General features: G+C 38.4%; 1 protein-coding gene and 1 pseudogene across 2 annotated transcripts in view; both read left to right on the top strand.

The window, feature by feature from the left end:
* UVRAG (UV radiation resistance associated) overlaps positions 1 to 27,130 on the top strand; it is a 463,865-nt gene that overhangs the window by 373,093 nt on the left and 63,642 nt on the right. The window lies entirely within an intron of this gene.
* On the top strand, positions 15,455 to 16,500 carry LOC114032770 (annotated as a pseudogene).

The following is a 27,130-nucleotide window of genomic DNA, read 5'->3' as shown; positions in this document are numbered from 1 at the left end:
TCCAAAAATTTCACTCCACTGCTCACAGACCTTTAGTGGCCTATGAGATAAAATGCAAGCTACTTAGCATGGGCCCAGTTCAGGTACCACCTCCCCCATGGCCTTCATTGTTACCCCTAAATGAAACTGATCTCTTCTTAAATTTCCTTCAAGTTCTTTGTATGAATCTTCTTTTTTCTCTTATCTCACTTTACATTTTATCATTTATCTCTCTCCATCTGATGTCTTCTCTCTTACATTATAAGCTAGAGGGAACTATTATTCATCTTTCATTTCCTTAACACTTAATTTAGAGCCTTGCATATAATTAATACTTGATAAATGTTTCTAAATTTAATTCAGTGATTCTATTTTGCCTATAAGAGCAAACACTTTAACCTGGCACTCAAATCTCTTCAGTCTAATCCCAGCCGTGTCTCCCATCAATGCTTGCTATTATTCCCCTGCAAGTACCCTCCTCCATAATCACGTTGGCCTAGTCATTGCACACCAAACTCCCTACCATCCAATCTGGACTGTATTTTCTTCTACCTCTCTACCATTCAGATGTTACCCATACACCACACCCAGCTATCTTTCCTTCTAATTCTGTAAAGTCTGCTGTGCCCATGCCAGTCTGAAATGTTATTCTGCCTCTGAATTTCTATACCACTTATTGTATCTACTGTTCTCTCAGCAGTTGGCACAGACTGTTGTGTATTTTTAGTTATATTTTCATGTATATCTGTCATATCTCCTCAAACTGGAATTATGCATAATTCCAATTTATAATCAAAGTCTAGTCCACTCAGCCATCTAATCTAATCCCCATTTTAGAAATAGGGGACTGAAGCCCTAAAAGGAAAAGGAGCTTACTCCAGGCTATGCCCTCGTAAGTTAATTGAGAAGAGGCAGTGTGACAGAGTGGAAAGAGTAGTAGATTTGGATCCAATTCAGTTCTGTCAGAATCTATTTTAGATCCTGCTTCTAATTCAGTAACTTTGGGCAGGTCATTTGGCCCTTCTAGACGTTAGATTTATCAAATGTAGAATGAGTGTCTTGGACTAAATAATATCATGTCTCTTCTAGCTCTAACATTCTGTGAGTCTATAAACAAGCAGCAAATGGTAGGGAACCCCAAATTTTGGTGGTAGGGACAGGGTTTCAAATTCTAGGCTTATTACTGCCTGTGTCACCTTCAGCAAGTGCCCATCTGTCCATAGGCCTTGGTTTTATCCTTTGTAACATGAGGATATTCAACTCCAGATTCTCTAAGATCCCTTTCTACTCTAAAGTTATGAATCTATAAATTTGTTCTTATACCTTTGGGGGAGTATTCCCTTACTTGCTTAACACACTATTTTGCCCTTAATAGGTACTCAGCTAACATTCATTTATTAATTTATTCTGATGAATATAGATAAGGTTGGTCTTTTACTGCCTGGCATACCATTGTTTTTTTAAGTTAGGCTGCTAAAGGTTACTACACAGCTCACAGACACCTTCTGTGAGGCCAGCATATAGCCTTAGTGCAAAGAGCTATACTAGTAATATTTATTTACGTTTTGTAGTGTACTTTTCAGTTTACAAAGCACTTACCAACACAGCATCCCTGTGAAATAAGGATTGAGTGGTGTAGTGAAAAGAACACTAGATTTGAAGTCTGAATGCCTCTGCCATTGATTCATTACCTATGTGACCTTAGGCAAATCATTTATCTTCTGTAGTCTTCGTTTCCTCATCTGTAAAATTAAGAGGGTAGACTATATGACATCAAAGGCTTCTTCCAACTCTAAATCCTATGATCCTAAGTGGCAGTATTCCCATTTTTAAGAAAGTAACATCAAGAGAAGGAGAGAGGAGAGAATATTTCCTTTGTCATTGTAGATTAGCTAAATATAGAGAAGCCCATAACCAAAGTTAACCATGCTTGGTTGCTTATTTTTTTAAACTATAGCAATTCATGAAAATTATTTTTTAAAAATTGTTGCTCTATTAAACTCTAGGCTGGATTTAAGAAAAAGTATACCTTAGAAAACCTTATTTTGCATCCTAGCTTTGCGTATTTATTATTTGTTTCATCCTGAATGCCTCCCTTCATGTACAAAATGATGGCATTGCATGAAATGGTTTTCATGGCTTCTTCTAGCTGTGGAGCTCCCAAGGCAGTGGAGGTCAGCTATGGAGCCTGGCTTATAAGGGTTAAAGATAGTGGCATTCAGCCTGTGTTTAGGATTGGGACTAAGGATACTAAGGTTGTGGAAGGGGCAGGGGATCCTCACAGAAATACTAGAAATATCTGACACATGGACAAATGTGACACATTTCATCGAGGTTTATACTTGGGGAGTTTATTTTAATTGAATATTCAAAGGATATTATTTAACACCTAAAGAAACTAAAACTTAATTTTAAAAAAATAACTAAATTTTACTTAAAGAATCAAAATTTTTTCAAAGGACCTCTTTTAATCAAATCCTTCCTCTTACCTAAAATATGGAATAATCTTTTCAGCCTGTCTCGGCTTAAAAGCATCCTTTTCCCTGGGTCCTGCTCTTTGCCATGAAGAACTAGGGGAAAATTTGAGAAGTGATGGCTAATGCTTTGCTTGTCGTTTTGAAATCTGAAATTTTAATGTTTTTTCCTTTCTTACATATACCAGCCAGAACCCTAAAGCCTCATGCTACAGGTAGAAACAGAAAATAGAGTATCCAGAGGAGTGAGAAGTGGAAAATAGATATGTAGTTGATTTTTTCTGGCCCAGCTGGAGTTACCAGTTAGCTCTGGGAGCCTTTTGGGGTGGAAAGGAGGAGAGCAGACAGCCCACCCACCTCGAACAGGAATTGGGCTTAGCAAGCAGAAGTTGTACCTGAGCATGGGAAGCTGCACTGTGGAGAAAGTGCCAGATGGGGCTGTATAGGGGCTCCAGCCTGAGGGACAGTCTAGTCACCAGACTCCTTTTTCTCTTGTAGCAGAGCACTGTGGAAGCAGTGGAGGAGAAGTGAGTGGAAAAAGGAGGAATGAAATAAAGGCAGTGACAGTGGTGGCTTCTGCATTCAGGGTCCCTGGGAATTAGGAAATCTGCCCCCCCTTTCCTCCCCTGGCAGCCTCTGCATCCTGGGGAGTCCCACCTTGGCAGGAGGCTTGTTTGCACCCTGGGCACTTCCATCACAGCTTGTACACAAGACTGTGATCTAATCAGTGAAGACACTGACGGACAACAAGACATCAACAGATACTCACGCTAGTGGAGTATACGCAATGTATACTTTATATAAAAATCCCAACTTTTGATGTTATATACTAAATATGACCTCTGCATTTAGTCCTCTGTATGCACTATGGTTATATAATCGCTTCTGTGGTGTATTTGCATAAGTTTTCTTTATTTGGTTAGCTGTATGTAGTTCTACTATGTAATATGTTTCTGTATGGTATCTATTTAACAGACTACTACATATGTAATTCTAATTTTTATGTTAGGCCTATGCTATCTCCTAATGTATTAGTGGGGAAATTTCCTACTCATATAAAATCATCAACTTCTGCTTGTATTGGTCTATATGTGCACATTTTTCATGGGGTAGAAACATGTAATAGGGCTCATCAGACCTATGACCATATGTCTCCAGGTGACTGATTAGAGTTCCTAGGATTTTATCCCACAAGACATTTGCCTGAGTGCAGGGATTTTGTCATGGTCCTAGGACACAAAGAAAGAGGAAACTGGGCCACTTATAGTAAGACTGCAATGGCAGCGTTCAGGAACTAAGCTGTCCTAGCATATTTTGATATCCTTAACCCAAGGAAAGGAGTTCCTGAGCTAACTCGAGTGGAAACCAAAAGCGTTCTACTGGATGACGGTGTCCACATTACATGCTACACTTGGTATATTCCAGTTCCAGAAACTATAGTTAAGAGAACCTAGGAACCAGACTCTACGTGAAAGGAATCAGTACTACCTAGTGTTGGATCAAGGTCTTTACAGTACAAGTTTACTGCAAGTTAATGCAACCAAACAGAGAAGAGACCTGGGACAACTAAATCTTCCACACCATGTCTGCTTGCCCAGGACACAGTTACCTGACCCTGGTAACTACTTCATGGTTCATAGACTTCTCTCCCATTCATTGGGGACATTAGATTAATGTATGTGAGATTGTTTTCTCTTTTTCCTTTTCTGTTTATTTTATTCCACTTCATCTCTCTCTCACTCCCAAGCCCTAACTCTCACTCCCACCTCTACCCCCAACCCTGGGGAGAAAAGGAAAAACCACTAGGGTTATTTTACCTGGAGAAGAGGAAGTTGGGGCAGGAAAGGAGAGGAGCAAATAAGATAGCTGTTTTCAAGTATCTGAAGGGCTATCCAGAGGAAATAGGATTAGATTTATTTTATTTTCTTTGGTTCCAGGTGGCAGAAATAAGGAGTGATAGTTGAAGTTACAAAAAGCCAGATGTAAGCTTAATATTTAAAAAAAAAAAGCTTTCCAACAGAGGTATCCAAAAGTGCCTTGAAAGGTGGTAGACCCCCTCTCCTTTGGAGCTCTTTAAGGAGAAGCTCGATGGCCATTTGCCAAGTGGCGTTATAGTTCCTTTGGAGTATGAACTGGACTAGAGGGCTGTTGAGGACCATTCCAAATCTCTCATTCTGTGATTTTGTGAGTCACTTATAAATATTGGATGTTAATGTTCAAAACTCATTTGCAATGATTGATTTTTTGCTTTAGAATCCTAAGATGTACAGAGTTGAGAATTACTTAAAATTTCTAATTCTGAATCTTAATGATTCTCAAATAGATTAGCCCTCTCATCTCTTGACCCTTCTATATACATATGCATGCATACAGACAGACACACATACAGAAGTTACCACAACAGCTAGGTGATGACTCAGCTAATCAAGCAGGAAGATCTGAATTCACATCCAGCCTCAGACACCTACTAGCGTTTGACCCTGGGCAATCCACTTAACTGTCATTTCCCTCAGTTTCCTCATCTGTAATATTGAGATAATAATAACACCTATTTGGCAGAGTTGTTGTGAGAATCAAATGAGATAATGTTTGCAAAGTGCTTAGCATAGTGCTTGGCACATAGTAGGTGCTTAGTAAATGCTTATTTCCTGCTTGCATTCCTTCTTTCCCTTCTTCCTTCCCTGAACCCTCAACTTCTCAGTGGGCCATTGCACTCAATGTAGAAACCCCTCCTAGGACAGACTGTTTTTGAATCCAAATCTAGTGGTCTTTCTACTACACAACACTGATTCTTGGTCAATCATCAGAGACCAAACTATTCCAGTGCATGCTCCACTTAATCCAGCTCTGATGCAGTAATTTACTTATAGGCACGGAGTTAATAAATGCTAGAGTACAATTAGAGCACAGTATTAGAGCATTCAGTTTCTTGAGTCCAAGTCCAGAGCTCATTTCTACTCTGTTACACTACCTCCTTCAATCTATGACATTCTTCAATCAATCAGCAAATATTTATTACATACCTGCTGGGTGCCAGGGATACATACTCAAAGAATGAAAACAATTCCAACTGTCAAGGAGCTTCCATAGTAATAGAGGAAACAACAACATGTGCAAGAATATACAGAATAAAAAGAGAATAAAAACAATGTAGTTGAATACAAGGTAGTTTGGAAGGAAGGGCACTAGCCCTGGAGAGGATCAGGAAATTCGCCATGTAGAAGATGGTGGATCACTTATGTCTTGAGAGAAGAGAAGGATTTTGTAAGGTTGAGGTGAGGAGGGAGTGCATCCCAACCATCAGGAGGTAAAGTATCACATGTGAGTAACAAAGCAAAGGTCAGTTTCACTGGATCAAAGAGAGTACAATGAGACTGGAAAGACAGGGTGGTGCCGATTGGTGAAGGGCTTTAAAAACTAAACAGATGGGGCGGATCCAAGATGGCAGAATAAAAGCTGTGACTTGCTTGAGCTCTCCCCCAAACCCCTCCAAATACCTGTAAAAAATGACTGTAAACAAATTCTAGAGCAACAGAACCCACAAAAAGAGTGAAACAAATATCAGCCCAAGACAACCTAGATGGTTAATAGGAAAGGTCTGTTGTGCCAGGCTAGGAGAGGAGCACAGTTCAGCATGGGCTATGCAGACAAAGATGGAACAGGCCTCAGGAGAGTGAATCATGGGCAGCTGTGGTGATTTCTGGACTTCTTAACCCACAAATGCCAAAGACAACTTAGAAGTTCGGTGGGAGAGGTCTGTCAGACCTGGGTGAGAGAGGAATGTGGTACAGTCCTGGCCCCTAGGGCAGCCCGGGGCAGCAGCTGCATCCGGAGCTCTTGGCCCACAGACAGTGGGGGGATTGAGTGGCTGATCAGAGGTGGATTGCTGGCACTGAGGCAAGACTCTCTTGCTTTGCCCATGCTTGGATTTGGGTCGCAGTCCTGGGTGGCAGTCCTATGGTGAGGAGAAGTGCTGATGAGGCAGAGCTTGTGGCATGGTAGAGAGGGAATCCCCCTCACAGTTCCAAGGCAAAGGAGTAAACACCTCTCCTTTGATCATAGCACCTTGGAAGAAATGAAAATTTACAGGTCCCTAGAATTACCTCTCAAAACAGTTGCACAAAACCCCTGAAGCTTGGGACAATAGTTAAAAAGTCAAGTAATTGGCTGGAAACATGAACAAATAGAGGAAAAAACTCAGACTATAGAATTTTACTTTGGTGACAAAGAAGATCAAAACATACAACCAGAAGAAGACAACAAAGCCAAAGCTCCTACATCCAAAGCTTCCAAGAAAAATATGAATTGGTTTCAGGCCGTGGAAGAACTCAAAAAGGATTTTGAAAAGCAAGTAAGAGAAGTAGAGGAAAAATTGGGAAGAGAAATGAGAGTGATGCAAGGAAATCATGAAAATCGAATCAACAGCTTGGTAAAGAAGAACCAAAAAAATACTGAAGAAAGTAACACCTTGTTTTGATGTGCTTTGTTGATATGGGTTTCACTTTCTCCAAGGATGGCCACTTATTGCCACAATGTTCATTTAGTTTTAACAGATGTATTGATTTGTAATTTAAACCTGGCCAGACTGTTTTGACTTTACTCAACAGATGAAAAACATGGATATTAAAATAAGTTTTAAGAAATGAAAGAAAAGAAAAGAACACCTTAAAAAATAGACTAACCCAAATGGCAAAAGAGGTCCAAAAAGCCAATGGGAGAAGAATGCCTTAAAAAGCAGAAATGGCCAAAGGAAAATGAGGTCCAAAAGCTCACTAAAGAAAATAATTCCTTAAAAATTAGAATGGAGCAAATGGAAGCTCTATGAGAAATCAAGAAATTATAAAACAAAACCAAAAGAATGAAAAAATAGAAGACAATGTGAAAAATCTCATTGGAAAAACAACTGACCTGGAAAATAATTCCAGGAGAGGTAATTTAAAAATTATTGGACTATCTGAAAGCCATGATCAAAAAAAGAGCCTAGACATCGTCTTTCAAGAAATGATCAAGGAAAACTGCCCTGATATTGTAGAACCAGAGGGCAAAATAGAAATTGAAAAAATCCAGCCATCACCTCCTAAAAGAGATGCCAAAAGGAAACCTAAGAATATTATAGCCAAATTTCAGAGTTCAAGGTCAAGGAGAAAATATTGCAAGCAGCCAGAAAGAAACAACTCAAGTATTGTGGAAACACAATCAGGATAACACAAGATTTAGCAGCTTCTACATTAAGGGACTACAGGGCATAGAATATAATATTCCAGAGGTTAAAGGAGCTAGGATTAAATCCAAGACTCACCTACCCAGCAAAACTGAGTATAAACTTTTGGGGGTGGGGGGGGGAATGAACATTCAATGAAATAGAGGACTTTCAAGCATTCTTGATGAAAAGACCAGAACTGAATAGAAAATTTGACTTTCAAATACAAGACTCAAAAGAAGCATGAAAAGGTAAACAGGAAAGAGAAATCATAAGGGACTTATTAAAGTTCAGCTGTTTACATTCCTATATGGAAAAATGATATTTGTAACTCATGAGACCTTTGTCAATATTAGGGTAGTTGGAAGGGGTGTGTGTATGTGTGTGTGTATACATACATACATATATGTGTGTGTGTGTGTACATATATATAATATATATAGAGAGAGAGAGAGAGACAGAGGGCATAGGGTGAGTTGAATATGAAGGGATGGTATCTAAAAAATAAAATTAAGGGGCAAGAGAAGATTGTCTGGGAGAAGGAGAAAGGGAGAGGTAGAATGGGGTAAATTATCTCACATAAAAGAGTCAAGAAATGGGGGGGAGGTGATAAGAAATGAGTGAATCTTACTCTCATCGGATTTGGCTTAAGGAGGGAATAACATTCACACTCAATTGGGTATGGAAATCTATCTTACTCTATAGGAAAATGGGGGGAAGGAAATAAGAGAGGGGAGGGATAATAGAAGGGAGGGCAGATTGGGGGAGAGGGTAATCAGAAGCAAACACTTTTGAGGAGGGACAGGGTCAAAGGAGAAAGTAGAATAAATGGGGGGGGCAGGATAGGGTGGAGGGAAAAATACAGTTAGTCTGGGGCAACTAGGTGGCACAATGGGTAGAGCACCAGCCCTGGATTCAGGAGGACCTGAGTTCAAATCCGGCCTCAGACACATAACACTTGCTAGCTGTGTGACCCTAGGCACGTCACTTAACCACATTGCCTAGTCAAAAAAAAAAAAGAAAGAAATTAGTCTTCTACAACATGACTATTATGGAAGTGTTTTGCATGACTGCATATGTGTAACCTAATTCAAATTGCTTGCCTTCTCAATGAGAGTGGTTGGGGAGAGAGGAAGGGAAAAAATTTGGAACTCAAAGTTTTAAAAGCAAATGTTAAAAATTGTTTTTACATACAATTGGGAAATAAGATGTACAGACAAAGGGGTATAGAAATCTTTCCTCCCCTATAGGTAAATAGAAGGGGAAGGGGATAAGCAAATGGGGGGGTGATAGAAGGGAGGGCAGATTGGGGAAGGGACATTCAGAATTCATGTCAAGTTGGGGTGGGAGGAGAGGAGAGATGGGGAGAAAATTTGGAACTCAAAATCTGGTGGAAGTGAATGTTGAAAACTAAAAATAAATTAATCAATAAAAAATAAAAATTTTTAAAAAGTTAAAAAAAAACTAAACAGATGTTTACATTTGATCCTAGAGACATTAGGGAAACCAGTAAAGGTTAAAAGAGTAATGTGTTCAGATATATGCTTAAGGAAAATTACTTTGGCAGCAATGTGAAATAGGAAGAGATTTAAGAAAGGGAGATCAATGTGCAGGCTATTGCCGTAATCTAGCTGAGAGGTAATGAGAGCCTGACCTGAGATAGTGACTATATAAGTATGAGAGAAGTTGTGGAGGCGGAAGTGGCAAGATCTGACAACTGCTTAGATATATGGGAGTGACAGGAAAGCGATGGGTCAAGGATGACCCTGAACTTACAACCCTGGGACGCTGGGAGAATGGCAGCACCTTTGACAGAAATAGGGTGTTTGGAAGAGAATCGATTAGGTAAATAATAATAATTAATAACAAAATAGTAAATGATAATAATGAATTCTGCTGGGGGCATGTAAAGTTAAGTTGTCTCTGGAATAGCCAGTTTGAAATGGGCAATACAAGATTGGTGATGTGGGACTGAAGATTGGGGAGAGACTGGGACTGAATACACAGATCTGGGGATCATCTGTTTAGAGATGATCATTAAACCCATGTGAGCTGATGCTTGGGTATGTCACAGTGGGAGTGCGTTTCACATATGGGTTGGACTAGATAGGCACAGAGCTCCCTTCTAACTCTCACATTCTGTGATTCTGATGACATCACTAGAAAGTGTAGAAAGAGAAGAGGGTCCAGGACAGAATCTTGGAAAATACCCATAATAAACAAGAGAAGTAGGTGATAAGCTAGCAGAGGAGATGGAAGAGTGATCATTGCTATTGTCCTCGTTTTTCAGTTGTAAAGACCGAGTGACTTGCCCAGGGTCACACAGCTAATAATTGTATGAGTCAGGATTTGAACCCACCTCTTCCTGACTCCAAGTCCAGTGCTCTATCCATGGTGCCACCTAGCAGCCTCCTGAATGTATAGAAGAAGAACAAGGGGAGAATAGTGTCACAAAAATCCTATGAGTTCCTATTGTTTGTCTTTACCTAACTATTCCCTGTAATGTTGCTTTACCTAATCAATTGTATTTTTGTAGAGCGCTTAATGATGTTAGGAAGGGTGTTTCTGTATGGGTTGTGACTTATAAGCCTGAACTGAAACTTTGCCCAATTCTGCCCTAATTTTCCATTCTGGCAGTATGGTCTACTGACCCTATTCAGCAACTCTCAGGGATTGGCAATAGTTAAGACCACACCTGGAGAGCTCTCTTTTCCTGGCATCATACACAGATGAAACTGATTCTGGGGGAATAAGATGCATCAGTTTAATATTGTTTCTAGCTATTTTCTGGCCAGTTTAAGACTCTGGAGCAGTGGTCCACCGTATTTGAGAAGGATTAGGCTTGACAGGTTCAATATTGATAAATCCAGCTCAAAAACAACTTCAGTTTCAAAAATTAAACATGACAGGGCAACATATGGTATAGTGGAAACATCTCCGAACTTTGAGTTAGAAGATCTGCGTTCTTGCTCGTCCCCACCCCCTTTCTTCTTAATATATGATATCAAACTCTTGAGGAGGAAATATTGGTAAAAGGACAGAGTAAGAGACAAGATACCTGGATTCTACTCTCCTGTCTACTGCAAGCTGGCTATGCAGCAACATTCAGCTCAGTTCTTTAAACCTTTGTTTCCCCATCTAGGAAATGAAGATAATAATAATACTTGTAAATTGCCCAAGTATCCCATAGCTAGTTGTGAGGAGATTGGTTTTTTAAATAGAGCCATGAGCTATTGAGCTTGTTACCAATGTTTCATTTTACCTATTCCTCTTTTTCCTAACATAGCTATTATTCTTAGGAATAATCATAGTATATCGCTCAATTTCTTTATATCTGAAATGATGGGATTTAGACTAAGCTATCATTTTCCAAATTAATTTAGTTTGGAAAAGCTTTTGACTTTGAAATATGCTGATGGAACCCATAAATTCTGGTTTGACAAGGGCATGGGAGTCTGGGGTCTGCAGTACCCTAGGTTGAGTATGGCTGAGTAAATTCTTTAGTAAAATAGAGAAATCAAGGCTGTTTTCATACCAAAAAAAAAAAAAAAAGATGTATGTATTGATATTTTTTATTTGTATGTAATTCCATTCTAGTTTCTGCTGATGTTAAATTTGAAATAAATCAAAATGGCAGATGACCTAAAGAGCAACAAAAAGAAGTAGTGAGTATAAGCTTACAACATACTGTATTCCCAAAGTACCTTAAATATCATCAAGGACACAGATAAGTGGAAAAAGAGAAGGGCAAATTATGTTTCAAGGGAAAAACAAATGGACAACACAGGTTCTGTGTTGGTATTCACAAAGTTTACAAACAAAAACAAAAGTCCTCTGATGCATTAGGTAAATCCTCTGTAGAAGATTTAGAGAAAGATAATAAAGAAGAAATCTCACAGGGAAAGCTTGCAGTTGGTCCTAGTGGAGAACGATGAAAACACACATCCATCCATGTAAATATGATAGATTGTTAGAGCTAGAAAGAACTTTAAAAAGGTCGTTATTCCAGTGTTCTCATTATACTAATGAAAAAATAATACCTAGTGAGGTTAAGTGACTTGCCTGTGGTCACAAACCAGGACTTAGACACAAATCTTCCGATGCCAAATCCAGTTTCCTTTCAACTACCTAATTTCGTGTCTAATATAATTCATAAAGAAAAATATCGCTAGCATCAAAATTTTCCTACAGAACACATTATTCACTGTGTATAGAAGACCAGGGGACTGACTAGATAATATCTTATGTTCCTTCCTGCTTTAAGGTCCTTTGACTGTTTAAGAGAAGGTAGTACTAACATGACTAGACCAGGGAAGAAAAAAGCTATCGCTTTCTAAGTTACTTAGTCTACAGAATAGCAGACTTCAACATTGTCCAGGCTTCATATTAAAATGTAACCATCTTATTTTTAAAAACTAGCGTGATTGATAGCATGGGTATGGAAAAGTGCTTAGGTTATTCTTGCAAGCAGAAGACTGTGATTGGAGTTTCGACTCTTCCTGTGAGGCATCAATTGAAATGACTCATTTTTAGAAACGGTATTGTTATTCTTATTTAATATTCTGTTAGGAGCTTTTTACACACATTTGAAAGGGGTTATTTGCTTCCAAGTGAAGAATTTGTTTTTGTTTTCAAAAGCTCTTAATCTAGTTATTTTTATACTGTGAAACTTTAGACTCTAGAGGTAAGTTGAAACATTGGTAACTAGTTCAACAAAAATTTGGCTCTAGAAGCTAAACTCCAGAGTTGTCTTTGATACATTGCATTTTTAATTTTTTATTTTTCACTTGCTTCAGGCTAGTTTTCTCTGTATTCTATCTCACTATAATCCCATCACAAAAGTGTTGATCTTTTTAGTAACATATATTGTAGGATTGTATTAATCCTCATTCTGTCGTTATAACAGACGGTTTGTATCATAACCCTACAGTATATCTCAGGCCTCATATGGAACCAATAAACCTTGCACTAAGTGGCCTTGTATAGACAAATAGTTTGGAAGGGGGTGTGTGTGTGTGTGTGTGTGTGTGTGTGTGTGTGTGTGTTGTCTAAACTACATTGCTCTTCATCCCAAACCGAAATGACAAAATGATTCCTGGACCCCCAGAGTCCTTCCTGGCTTGGAAAAATGTATGTATTTAAAAAATAGAAATAAAATTGAGCAACTTTGATATTTAAGTTGACCTCTTTGTTTGGGGGTAGGGGGAAGGAAAAAGCTCGCTGAGCACAAGAACTGAGAATTTCTTTCTCAGAAGCACAGTCCCCCTTTTATTTTTAAATATGACCTCCTGAACTGCCAGTGGGAATACTGATTCAGCAAAGCAGCATTTATCAAACTGTAGGAACTTGTTAGTTCCAACAGCATGAACACTAACGTCAGAGTTGATCTGTCTTTCTTAGTGAAACTTACATTGAATGTATAGTAGATTTAGGATGGAATCAACATGTGACTTTGGAAAAATCTTGTATTTTCAAACAGCAAGGGTATGGGGGAAGGATAGTTAAGGGAAATGACATAGTTATAGTTGTCTGTTCTAAGCCAAATATTTTCCCCTTGTTGCTTTTCTTTCCCCACTCTTCTATGTTCCAGGAACTAGAAAGTCAGGTTGTTTCATTTCTTGGTTATTTTAGTGCAGAGATTTTCTTTTGCTAGTAGACAATGTCATTTATTTAATTTTTTCTTGGGCCACAGCTGAAAATTGCCTTTTCCCTACACACCTGATTTATTATATTGGTTATAAAGTGTTTCTCTCCTATTGTCAACCAGCAGGTAGAGTAGAGTAAGAATCTAACCACTCCTACAGAGTCTTGAGCCAATTAGTTAAAGCTGAAGATCCACCTAAGTGAAACCTAAATTCTTCTTAACTGTTATTTAGCTTCATGGAGTGGCATACATAATGAGAAGTTATTTATTAAGAAAGTGTTTATTTCAGAGCCAAATTAGGCAGGCTCTTAATGCATTCTCTTGGTCCCCATGGCATTTGCCTTCATGAATAGGTTGACTGCCTTCACAAATAGGACTTGACTAGTTTAGACCAAAATTGGGGGACAAGATTTTATAAGGTATATATAAATGAAGCTTCTCAGGAAATGACTATGTTGTATAGAAGGTAAGGGTAAATATTTGCAGAGATGAGGAAGAATCACACAGATGAATTCATTACAAAGGTAGAAGTGATAGAAACTTTTGGTAAAAGTGATCACTCCATCTGAGAATTTTTTGTAGAAGAAAGAAAAGCCAAGAGTAGTCTAACCAGCACCTAAATTATAGGAGAGGGGCAGCTAGGTGGTGCAGTGGAAAGAGCACCGGCCCTGAAGTCAGGAGGACCTGAATTCAAATCCAGCCTCAGCCCAAACACTTAGCACTAGCTATGTGACCCCAGGAGGCCACTTAACCCCAATTGCCAAAAAAAAAACAAAAAAAAATTATAGGAGAGCAGATTTCATAGAAAAATAATAGATAAAGTCCGATTGACTAAAATTCTATAGAGGAAGCTGACCTATGAGGGATAAAAATGAAATTCTGAAGGTGCACAAAGGAAGACTTACAATGAGGAAACGAATTCTTGTCTAAAGAGACTGATCTAGATTCTCTGGGAACTCCTTGACCAACCAAAGATCAGCAGTTTTAGTGGACTGAAAACTCAGTTAGTCACTAGTATGATATAACAGCCAACAATCTAATGTGATCTTGAGCTATGTTAAGAGAGACAAACTTGGGTCAGCTAGGTGGCCCAGTGGATAGAGCACCGGCCCTGAAGTCAGGAGGACCTGAGTTCAAATCCGGCCTCAGACCAAACACTTGACACTTACTAGCTGTGTGACCCTGGGCAAGTCACTTAACCCCAGTTGCCTTAAAAAAAGAGAGACACACACACACACAAACTGTATACCCAGGACTAAGGAAGTAAGAGTAATAGTACTGTTATGTTACATCCTGATCATATCATATGTGCAATATTATGTTCACTTTGGGGTAGCACATTTTAGGAAGAACCAGTGACATTGTGGGAGCACATGCAGAGGAGGATGACCAGTATGTATATGAGGATCAGTTGGAAGAACTGGAGATGTGTAATTTAGAGAACAGAAAGCTCAGGGATAAGGAGTAAGGGTGAGAACATGTTGACTATATCTAAATATTTGACAGATTGTCATGTGAAATCAGGATTTAGATTTAGGTCCCAGAGGGCAGAACTCAGATCAGTAGGTAGAAGTTAGAGAGAGATTTCTCTCTCTAAACTTCTCTTCTTCCCAAACCAAAATGACAAAATGACTCCTGGACCACTAGAGTCCTTTCTGGCTTAGAAAAATGTATGTATTTTAAGAATAGAAATACAATTGAGCATTGATAATACATCATTAGCAATATATGATATTATGATAATATCAATAAAATTGATAATGGTGTATATGGGCTTGATAGAAAGAAATGTTTTTCTAAGATTTAGAGTTGGCCAAAAGTGGAATCAACTGCGACAGAAAATAGCCTGTTCCCCGTTTCTGGATGTCTTCATGAAATCACAGTTCAGGCATGGACAAGACTAGATGGGCCGTGAGGTTATATGATAATGGCCATGTGAGCATATAGAAAGAAGAATGTATTAGCCTAAAACAGAAGCACAGATAACTATAAATATATAATACCACATTAAAGTACATTGGAAGGAGGACAGCCGCGGCGGATTTGCTGTGCTCGGGGTCTGCCACTGGTGTTGGGGGTCGTGTTGGGTGGCAGCGGCGGCTGCAAGCGGCAGCCGGGAGTTGAGAGGCGGTGAGACAGGAGAGGAGAAGAGCGGGTGGGGCCCTGGCGGCCAGCGCCGGGGAGTGGTGCCTCATGGAGAGCGACACCTGGGTCTTCACTGAACTCACTAAAGGATTCGGTTGTCGAGGAGCACAAGTAGAAGAAATATGGAGTTTGGAGCCAGAGAACTTGGAGAAATTAAAGCCAGTTCATGGGTTAATTTTTCTTTTCAAGTGGCAGCGAGGAGAAGAACTAGGAGGCTCTGTGGTTCAGGATTCCAGACTTGACACAATATTTTTTGCAAAGCAGGTAATAAATAATGCTTGTGCAACTCAAGCAATAGTCAGTGTATTATTGGATTGTACTCATCAAGATGTCCTTCTAGGGGAAACACTTTGAGAGTTTAAAGAATTTTCGTGAAGTTTTGACGTTGCCATGAAAAGTTTGGCATTAAGCAACTCAGAAGTGATTCGACAAGTCCACAACAGTTTTGCCAGACAACAAATGTTTGAATTTGATGTGAAAACATCGGCAAAAGAAGAAGATGCTTTTCGTTTTGTTAGTTATGTTCCTGTCAATGGAAGGCTATATGAATTAGATGGATTAAGAGAAGGACCAATTGATTTAGGTGCATGTAATCAAGAAGACTGAATTAATGCAGTAAGACCAGTTACAGAGAAAAGAATACAAAAATACAGTGAAGGTGAAATACGATTTAACCTGATGGCCTTGTGTCTGACAGAAAAATGATATATGAACAGAAAATAGCTGAATTGCAAAGACAGCTTGCAGAGGAACCCATGGATACAGATCAGAGTAGTAATATGTGAAGTACCATTCAGTCAGAAGTCGCCAAACACCAGATGCTAATTGAAGAAGAAATTCAGAAATTAAAAAGATACAAGATTGAAAATATTAGAAGGAAGCATAATTATCTGCCTTTCATCATGGAGCTATTAAAAACTTTAGCAGAACACCAGCAGTTAATGCCACTAGTAGAAAAGGCAAAAGAAAAACAGAATGCGAAGAAAGCTAGGGAAACCAAATGAAGAAGATTTTTGGAGGAAGATGCTTCTGATCTTACTTTGATGAAAAAACAGTAAGTATACAGGACTTGTAACAACATCCTATCTGGTCCAGTGCACGTTTGACAGTAGTAACAATCTGTCTCACCTTGAATGCATGAATTCATACAATCTTTTCCCCTTACCTGCACCATGTGCATGTAGTGCATGTTAAGTAAAACTGGTGTTTAGAGTTGCTTGACCAAATTCCATTATTTGACATTTGTATCTGAATTCCCAATAGCTTCTCTGAAAATAGAACTGCTGTAATGCACCTGAAATGCACAAGTGATATTCTTCAAAACTGTTCCTAATTTATCTTTTAGGCTTTTGTCCCACAATTAAAGATTAAGATTTATAATAAAACAGAAAAATGTCACATGTTAATGTAATAATATTTGGACTATTTTTGCTTTCTTAAATCATATCATTAATGGAACAGTTTGGTACATCTCTTTCTCTTTGGTACTTATTTGGAGGTTTTAAATAGAATTTTATTTTTTATTTTCTATACTGAGTAGTTGATAATATTTTAATTACAAGCCCATTTAATAAAGGCAAATATGTAATACATAAGGATTTCCATTTCTGTCAGTAGAAAAAAAAATAAATAGCCCATTTTAATTTTGGGAAAATTTTTAAATGTTTTGTTTTGGTTAGAATTATTTTTGTGGAACATATGAGTATTGTGCTTCAAAGCGTATTTTTTTTCTTGATGACACATTGTCATATTTTATATTTTAAAATTTTTCTCATTTTGGCCACATTGTTTTTTAAACTTTTAAGCTGTATCCTGAAATTGTTTTTCAATTTGGTGATCTTATACTTCAGAGGAAATTCTTCAAAAATGGGGATGTGGGTGGAGGCCAATAGGATCTTCAGGTGTGTTAAAAAAAGGGGGGGGAGGCGTGGTTCAACAGATCCTCAGAGTGCCATTTAAAAACACCTTTGTAATACTGGGCTTCACCAAATTTTACTTCATATAATAAATATACTTGTCACATTCGTAATTGAAATCTCATAAATCCTATTTATATAAAAAGAAATTCCAATTTGCTTTGTGAATTAGGCCCATTACTAATGTGAATTTTCAAAGGAAGTGCCTGTTTTAGGAAATACCTCACCACAGTGATTATATTACTTTAAAATTTGATGAGATGTTAATAAAACAACTTAATAACAAAAAAAAGTACATTGGAGTTACACAGCACAGCATAAGATTTGGAAGGGATATTATCAATGAAGGATCAAAGAAGGCTTCCTAGAGGAGGTGGCATTTTAGTTAGGCTTTGAAAAATATTATACTTTGTGTATTAGCTACAGTATAACATAATGAAAGAAGCATTAGGTTGGGAGTTAGGAGATGTAAAATCAAGTTCCAGATGTGCTGCTAATTAACTGAGGTCTCAGACTAGTCACTTAATTTCTCGTTGCCTCAGTTTCCTTTCTTATAAAATAAGAGAATTAGACTAGGTAATCTCTTAATGTCTGTTTTCAGCCCTGACATTCAGTGAGTATGAAAAGGAATGCTTTTAGGGACTCATGAAAACTAATAAGCATGGTATATATGAGTCCACCTTTTTTGTCTGTTTTCTTTTAAATGAGATTTTACTGATGTCTTTTGTTATATCACCATAATTTTCCCTAGTATCTCTTGTCCCTCCCTCTCTTAGAGAGCTATCTCATATAACAAATAGTATTTTTAAGACAAATAATGGGAAAAATCAGCATAAATGATCATTACATCAAAAAAGTCTGAAAATATAGCCTTCCCACCTCTGCAGAAAGGTGGGGTAACGGTATTTTCTCATATCTCTTCTTTTGAGCCATGCTTGTTTTTTATAATTTTGCAGTATTCACTTTTTTGTAGTTCTTTCTGTTCATATTGTTGTAGGCATCATGTATTTTATATTCTTTATTCTGCTTACTTCCTTCATCAGTTCTTATACACTATTTCTTCAGCATTCATCATATTCTTCATTTCTTATCGCACCGTAATCACATTACATTCGTGCAACACAATTTGTTAAGCCATTCACCAGTCAGTGGCCATCTATTTTGATTCTCATTCTTTGTTATCACAGAAAATTGTTATCAATATTTTGGAGTATATGAAAACTTTTCTTATCAAAGACCTCCTTGGGTATAAGCCTACCAATGGACTCTCTAGCTTAGAGGGACACTTTAGTCCCTTCATTTGCATGGTTCCACATTCTGAGTATTTGCATCATTTCCAAAGTGATTATGCCAGTTCACATCTCCACCAGCAATGTAGTCTAGTATACATCTTCCCACAATCCCACAAAAAATTGTGGGAAGTATTGACCATTCCCATCTTTTGTTACTTTTGCCAGTTGCTGGGTGTGAGTTGAAACCTCAGAGTTGTTTAGATTTGCCTTCCTCTTATAAGTGATTTAGAACATTCTTTCATGTGATTGTTAATATTTTTATTAATCCTTCTTTTGAGAACTGCTTGTTCATGTCTTTTAACCATTATCTACTGGGGAAAAGGCTTTTGGTCACATACATGCATACATGCATACATTGTTTTTTAAACTTTTAAGCTGTATCCTGAAATTGTTTTTCAATTTGGTGATCTTATACTTCAGAGGAAATTCTTCAAAAATGGGGATGTGGGTGGAGGCCAATAGGATCTTCAGGTGTGTTAAAAAAAGGGGGGGGGAGGCGTGGTTCAACAGATCCTCAGAGTGCCATTTAAAAACACCTTTGTAATACTGGGCTTCACCAAATTTTACTTCATATAATAAATATACTTGGGGTATCCAAGTTTTGTTCATAAATTGTTTTTAAAACTAGAGACCTTATTGACAGTCTAGTTCAGTTCTCCCATTTTAGAAAGGAGGAAATGAACCCAGAGAAAAAAAGTGACTTATCTGTGGTCACATTACTAGCAAACAAAACTTGGATTGAACCCAAGTCTTCTGATTCTAGATTCAGCGTTCTTTCTCTTATGCCACATGCCTATAGCCCTTTCATTTGAGCTAGGCTATTTCTTACTCGTACTGCTCTAACCCAGTTCAAATACTGCCAAATATACTAGGCACCATGGGAGAAACTTCTTGCTTGCTGATGTTTTTCTTTCCTTCTGGAAGATGACCATGACATCAGGGAAGTGATGCCATGACATGCAAGTGAATTGGATTTAAGTGAGGGAGGGCGGTGCAGAGTCACCAGCCTCACTTTTTCCTCCAAAGCCATCTGGGTCCCGTGGCCAGATATGGATCAGGACATCTGGAGATGGCCAGGATGCAGTGGGGGACCTTGGCCTTTTCAAGCTAAGGTCTTTAACAGGTCTCAGTTATGAGGCAGCGCCCATTCAGTGGGAGAAACAATGGAAGAAGATACAAGTGCCTAACATCTGGGAGATGATACCCTGATTAGGAAAATAGGATCTTGGAATTGGACAGTCTTCAGAGGGAATCCCCTCTACATCATCCCAAAAAGTTGTCATGCAGCTTCTTCTTAAAGACTTCTGCTTATGGGAATTCATTTCATTCAACAAATTTGATTCAGTGTATATGTATTGGATTCAAATTGTATACATAGCACTATGCTAGGACTTTGGACTGTATGATACATGGGCTTTGACTCAAGCAGTTTACAGTCTAGTTGTAATACAAGAAGTACACAGAAAAGAAAGACACTATTTAAAGTTTAGAATTCTGCAGTTTAGGGAAGGGAGAACATAAGCTGGAATAGTCAGAGAAGGTTTCACACAGAAGGTGGTATGTTGACTGAACTCTGAAGTCCGCTGCTTTGGCAGGTCATAGACTTTCCAAGTCGATTGGGACATTAGAGAATGTCTATATCAACCCATACTTGAATAGAAGACCTTTTGGGGGCAGGGCCAAGATGGCTGAGGGAAAGCAGTGACTTGCTTGAGCTCTCCCCCAAACCCCTCCAAATCCCTGTAAAAAAATGGCTCTAAACAAATTCTAAAGCAGCAGAACCCACAAAAAGACAAAGTGAAACAAACTTCCACCCCAAGACAACCTGGATGGCTGATCAGAAAGGTATATTGTGCTGGGCTGGGAGAGGAGCGCAGTTCAGCATGGGCGCACAGGCCGCAGCGACCCTGGAGCAGGCCTCAGAGGACTGAATCGTGGGCAGCTGTGGCGGTTTCCAGACTTCTCAACCCACAAACGCCGAAGACAACTTAGAAGGTCAGTGGGAAAAGTCTGTGTCTGCGGTGAAAGAGAAGCTAGGTCTCAGTCGCAAGTTCTGAGCACGGCCTCTGGGGCAGTGGCTGCCTCCTGAGCTTCCAGCCCACAGACTGAGGGGGAATCGAGTGGCTGATCAGAGGGGAATTGTAGGGATCTCTTTGCCTGTGCTGAGGCAGGAATCTCTTGCTTTGCCCGTGCTTGGATCTGGGTCACAGTAGTGAGGGGCAGTCGTAAGGCGAGGAGGAGCGCTGTCTTGGTGGAGCTTGTTGTGGTGGTGGAGAGGAAACACCTCACCCCTTATCATACCACCTTGGAAGAACTGAAAATTTACTGGTTCCTGGAAGTATCTCTGGAAACAGCTGTACAAACCCCTGAAGTTTGGGACAGTATATTCTCCACATTGGAAGCAAACTTTTACCTTAACGAAGAGTTTAAAACTCAAGTAATTGGCCAGGATCATGAGTAAGCAGCGCAAAAAGAGTCAGGCTATATTATCTTACTTTGGTGACAAAGAAGATCAAAACATACAACCAGAAGAAGACAACAAAGCCAAAGCTCCTACATCCAAACCCTCCAAGAAAAATATGAATCAGTCCCAGGCCTTGGAAGAGCTCAAAAGGGATTTTGAGAAGCAAGTAAGAGAAGTAGAGGAAAAACTGGGAAGAGAAATGAGAGTGATGCAAGAAAATCATGAAAAACAAGTCAACAGCTTGCTAAAGGAGACCCAAAAAAAAAACACTGAAGAAAATAACACCTTAAAAAATCGCCTAACCCAAATGGCAAAAGAGGTCCAAAAATCCAATGAGGAGAAGAATGCCCTAAAAAGCAAAATTGGCCAAATGGAAAAGGAAGTCCCAAAGATTACTGAAGAAAATACTTCCTTAAAAATTAGAATAGAGCAATTGGGAACTAGTGACTTTATGAGAAATCAAGACACTGTAAAACAAATCCAAAAGAATGAAAAATTAGAAAACAATGTAAAAAATCTCATTGGAAAAACAACTGAACTGGAAAATAGATCCAGGAGAGAGAATTTAAAAATTATTGGTCTATCTGAAAGCCATGATCAAAAAAAGAGCCTGGACATCATCTTTCAAGAAATTATCAAGGAAAACTGCCCTGATATTTTAGAACCAGAGGGCAAAATAGAAATTGAAAGAATCCACCAATCTCTTCCTGAAAGAGATCCCCAAAGGAAAACTCCTAGAAATATTGTAGCCAAATTCCAGAGTTCCCAGGTCAAGGAGAAAATATTACAAGCAGCCAGAAAGAAGCAATTCAAGTATTGTGGAAACACAATCAAGATAACACAAGATTTAGCAGCTTCTACATTAAGGGACCACAGGGCACGGAACATAATATTCCGGAGGGCAAAGGAGATAGGATTACAACCAAGAATCACCTACCCAGCCAAACTGAGTATAATCCTTCAGGGGAAAAAATGGTCCTTCAGTGAAATAGAGGACTTTCAAGCATTCTTGATGAAAAGACCAGAGCTGAATAGAAAATTTGACTTTCAAATACAAGACTCAAGTGGAACATGAAGAGGTAAACAGGAAAGAGAAATCGTAAGAGACTTAATAAGTTTGAATTCTTTACATTCCTGCATGGAAAGATGATATTTGTAACTCATGAGACCTTTGTCAGTATTAGAGTAGTTGGAGGGAAAAAAATATATATGTATGTATGTATACAGATAGATAGATAGATAGATAGATAGAGGGCACAGGGTGAGTTGAAGATGAAGGGGTCATATCTGGAGAGTAAAATTAAGGGGTGAGAGCAGATTGTACTAGGAGAAGGAAAAAGGGAGAGGTAGAATGGGGTAAATTATCTCACAAAAAAAAAAAAACAGGAAAGACAAGGCTCTTACAGTGGAGGGGAAACTGGGGAAGGTGAGAGGGAATGAGTGAATCTTATTCTCATAGGATTTGACTTGAGGAGGGAATAACATACACACTAAATTGGGTATGGAAATCTGTCTTACCCTACAGGAAAATAGGTGGGGAAGGGGACAAGAGAGTAGAGGAATGATAGAGAGGAGGGCAGATTGGGAAAGGGGGTAATCAGAAGCAAATATTTCTGAGTAGGGACAGGGTCAAAAGAAAGAATAGAATAAATGGGGGGGCAGGATAGGATTAAGGGAAATAGAGTTAGTTTTTCACAGCATGTCTACTATGGAAGTGTTTTACATAACTGTACATATATAACCTATATTGAGTTGCTTGACTTTTCAGTGAGGGTGAGTGGGGAGGGAGGAAGAGAGAAAATTTGGAACCCAAAGTTTTAAAAATACATGTTTAAAAAAAATGTTTTCACATGCAACTGGGAAATAAGAAATACAGGAAATGGTGTACAGAAATCTGTCCTGCCCTACAGGAAAATAGAAGGGGAAGGGGATAAGAACAGGGGGGAGATACAAGGGAAGGCAGACTGGGGGAAGGGGTATTTAGAATGCATGCCATCTTGGGGTGGGGGGAGGGCAAGATGGGGTGAAAATTTGGAACTCAAAATCTTGTGGAAGTAAATGTTGAAAACTAAAAATAAATAAATTTATTAACAAAAAAAAATAGAAGTCCTTTTTGACGGCGTTCTCAGTAACTTATTATCCAGTCTCTACTTTAAAGTCCTTTTTTAAAGGAAAAACTACTTATCTGTGTGCCTCAGTTTCCTCTTTTACAAAAGGAGAGGAGTATACTAGGTGATTAACATTTATTCAGCAAGCTTTTCTTAAGCACTGTGCCAAGTATTGTTCTAGGTGCTGGAATTATAAGGACAAAAATTAAACAGTTCCTGTCCTCAAGGAGTTACATCCTTAACGGATAGAGGCTCAGGTAGAAGTAAGGCAGGGTGGGGAGGAGCTCCTTCGTCTTACCTGCCTGTCACACACAATGTGAGGGAAGCCAGTATGAAAATCTCTCTGACTTATATCTATAATTAATACATACAAGATCAGGTTGTTTTGGTGAAAGGCTCTGTAAACCAAAGGAGTTTTGAGGAAAGCTTGTAGAATAGTATATATTATGAAGCTTTTTGAAAAGACACAATGTGTTATGGTAAAACACTGGACCTAGAGTCAGATAACCTGGATTCAAATTCCTGTTCTGCTACTTGACTGGCAGTATAACCTTAGATAAGAAAGTCATTTAACTTCCATCCACTTCTTTTGCTTCCTCTTTAAAATGAGACAACCGTAGGGGCAGCTAGATGGTGCAGTGGATAGAGCATCACCCTTGGAGTCAGGAGGACCTATGTTCAAATCTGGCCTCAGACACTTAGGAGCTGTGTGACCCTGGGCAAGTCACTTAACCCCAATTGCCTAAAAATTTAAAAAAATAAATAAATAAATAAAATAAAATGAGACAACCACACTAGATGATCTCCCTGAAGTCCCTTCCACCTCTAAATCCTTTGAAGACCCAGTTGAAAGTTAAGGTGATGATTCTGTTTATCTGAAATGGAGGCAATGTGTTATAGGAAAAGCTTTGCACTAGGAATGAGGATGCCTGCTCTAGCATTGGCCTTGCCATCAGTTAACTGTATAACTTTAGGCAAGTCATTTGTTCTCTTTGAGGCTCAGTTTTTCTGTCTTGTAAAATAAAGATTATATTATTTAGCTTTAAAATTATATGATTCAGTGATTAAAAAAAAACCCAAAAACATTGTGCTGTGCAACACATGAACTTAGGCCCAGGTAACAATTTAGAATGCCTACATTTTCTTTCTTTGGTTTGAATCAGCCACAGAGAGATGTTTTCAATGTGGCATCTGAAGGGAATTAAACATCTAACTTCTATTGAAAGTGGGACAATGAGTCACTGTGCATTGCCTCAGAAATGCAGTGTGGTGTTACTTAAACATGTTTTTTTGATATTTAATATTTTTCTGTATGAATCACAGGTGAAATGTACATGCCCATGTGTAAACAATTTTGTGCTTTCATTTTTTTTTGAAACAGTGAATTTAGGAATGTGCTCTGGACACCAGCCATTCTGCTTTTATCAGTATATGGAAAAAGCTTTTGTATTTTCTGCAAGAGATGAAGTCACTAACTATAGATAGTGGTCATCAGGAGGTCATTTAAGTCTCTTCCTCTTGCTCTTTAGCATTGTTCTACCCAGGCTATTCTGAAAGACTAAACTGGCCATTAAAAATCTCTAGGTCAAGGATACAGAACATTTATTTTTATGAATGGACCATTGACTTACAGACTAAATCAGTTGAAGGCCACACACAAACTAGAAAAGAATTTGATGAGATTTTTCTGGAGAAAAAGTACTATAACATTCAGTCCAACAAATACTGTTAAATACCTACTATATGCCAGGGTCTCTGATCAGTGTTGAGTATCCAAAAATGAATAAATGGTGTAGACCCTACTGATAGAAAGTTTACAGTCTGATAGTAGGCAGTACAGTGTGGAAGATAAGCTTGGAGCAAGAAAACCTGAGTTTGAAATCTGGCCCTGCCCCTGAGTGCTGGCCTTGTAGTTAGGAAGACATGGATTCAAATCCTGCCTCCAGCATTTAATAACTTTGTCACACTGCATACAGGCCACTTAATTACCATTGGTTTCAGTACCTTATCTATGAAATGGTGGGAGAGAGTGTTTAGACTTGATGAATTCTTATGTCCTTCCTTCCAGCTCTAGATTTATGCTCCTATGAAGGAATAATGGTAGAATAAGAGAGAGTGAGATAAGGACATAGGAGAGATAAGGCTGACATAATTAGATATAAAGGAACATGTAGTGGTGGCCAGGACGAGGAGTTTCAGCTTAAGTACAACTCAGAATCTCAGAGATACTGAGTGGTAATTTATTGCCGTGTGGCTCTACTCAGAATCTCAGGGCAGCAGATTGTTATGACCTCAACAGTAGCAATGGTAAGGTTGGGGAATGTACATAAATGGAGGCAGGTGGTTAGATAGAGAGATCCTAGTAAAGGAGAGAGTGACATCAAAGGGCCTAGCCCAAAGTGTTTAGACATGTGAACTTTCCTCTAGGGCTTACTGCAACAGGCTTCATACTGGCAGCCAAAGGGAGGCGGTACTGAGGGAGATGGTGGTCAAAAGCAAAACACTAGTGAGGAGGGAAAGGGAGAAAGGAGAAAGAAAAGCATAAACGGGGGGAAATAGGACAAAGAGAAAGACACTCTCTGTGTCGTAACTGTGAATGTGAATAGGATGAGCTCTCCCATAAAATGGAAGCAGATAGCAGAATGGATTAAAAACCATAATCCTACAATATGTTGTTTACAGGAAACACATTTGAAACAGAATGATACACACCGGGTAAAGGTGAAAGGCTGGAGTAGAATATATTATGCTTCAGCTGAAGTTAAAAAAAGCAAGGGTAACAATTCTGATCTCAGACAAAACAAAAGCAAAAATAGATCTTATCAAAAGAGATAAGGAAGGAAACTACATCCTGCTAAAAGGCACCACAGACAATGAAGTAATATCATTACTAAACATATATGCACCAAATGGTATAGCATCCAGATTCTTAGAGGAGAAGTTCAGGGAGTTACAGGAAGAAATAGACAGCAAAACTATACTAGTGTGGGACCTCAACCTCCCCCTCTCTGAACTAGATAAATCTAACCACAAAATAAACAAGAAAGAAGTTAAGATGGTGAATAGAATATTAGAAAAGTTAGGTATGATAGACCTCGGGAGAAAATTGAATGGGGATGGAAAGAAATATACTTTTTTCTTGGTGGTACATGGCACATACACAAAAATTGACCTAGGGCCAAAAAAACCTCACGATCCAATGCAGAAAAGCAGAAAAATTAAATGCATCTTTTTCAAATCATGATGCAATAAAAATTATATGTAATAAAGGGCCATGGAAAGATAGATTAAAAATTAATTGGAAACTGTATAATCTAATCCTAAAAAATGAATGGGTCAAATAACAAATCATAGAAACAATCAATAACTTCATTCAAGAGAATGACAATAATGAGACAACATACCAAAACTTATGGGATGCAGTGAAAGCAGTTCTTAGGGGGGAAGTGTTATATCTCCAAATGCTTACATGAATAAAATAGAGAAAGAGGAGATCAATAAATTGGGCATATAACTAAGAAAAAAAAACTAGAAAAAGAGCAAATTAAAAATCCTCAATTAAACACCAAATTAGAAATACTGAAAACCAAAGGAAAGATTAATAAAATTGAAATTAAGAAAACTATTGAACTAATAAATAAAACTAAGAGCTGGTTTTATGAAAAAAAATGAAATAGATAAATCTTTGGTTAGTTGTACTGAAAAAAAAAAGAAAACCAGTATCAAAAATGAAAAGGGTGAATCCATCACCAAGGAAGAGGAAATTAAAACAATAATTAGGAACGATTTTGCCCAGCTGTATGCCAATAAATTTGATAATCTTAGTGAAATGGATGGATATTTATGAAAATACAAATTGCTCAGATTAACAGAAGAGGAAGTAAAATACTTAAATTACCCCATCTCAG

The sequence above is a fragment of the Vombatus ursinus genome, unplaced genomic scaffold, assembly GCF_900497805.2.
Source record: "Vombatus ursinus unplaced genomic scaffold, bare-nosed wombat genome assembly UNPS02005659.1, whole genome shotgun sequence".
NCBI lineage: Eukaryota > Metazoa > Chordata > Mammalia > Diprotodontia > Vombatidae > Vombatus > Vombatus ursinus.
The sequence above is the reverse complement of the archived record's forward strand: the minus strand, read 5'-3'. Positions and strand labels throughout refer to the sequence as shown.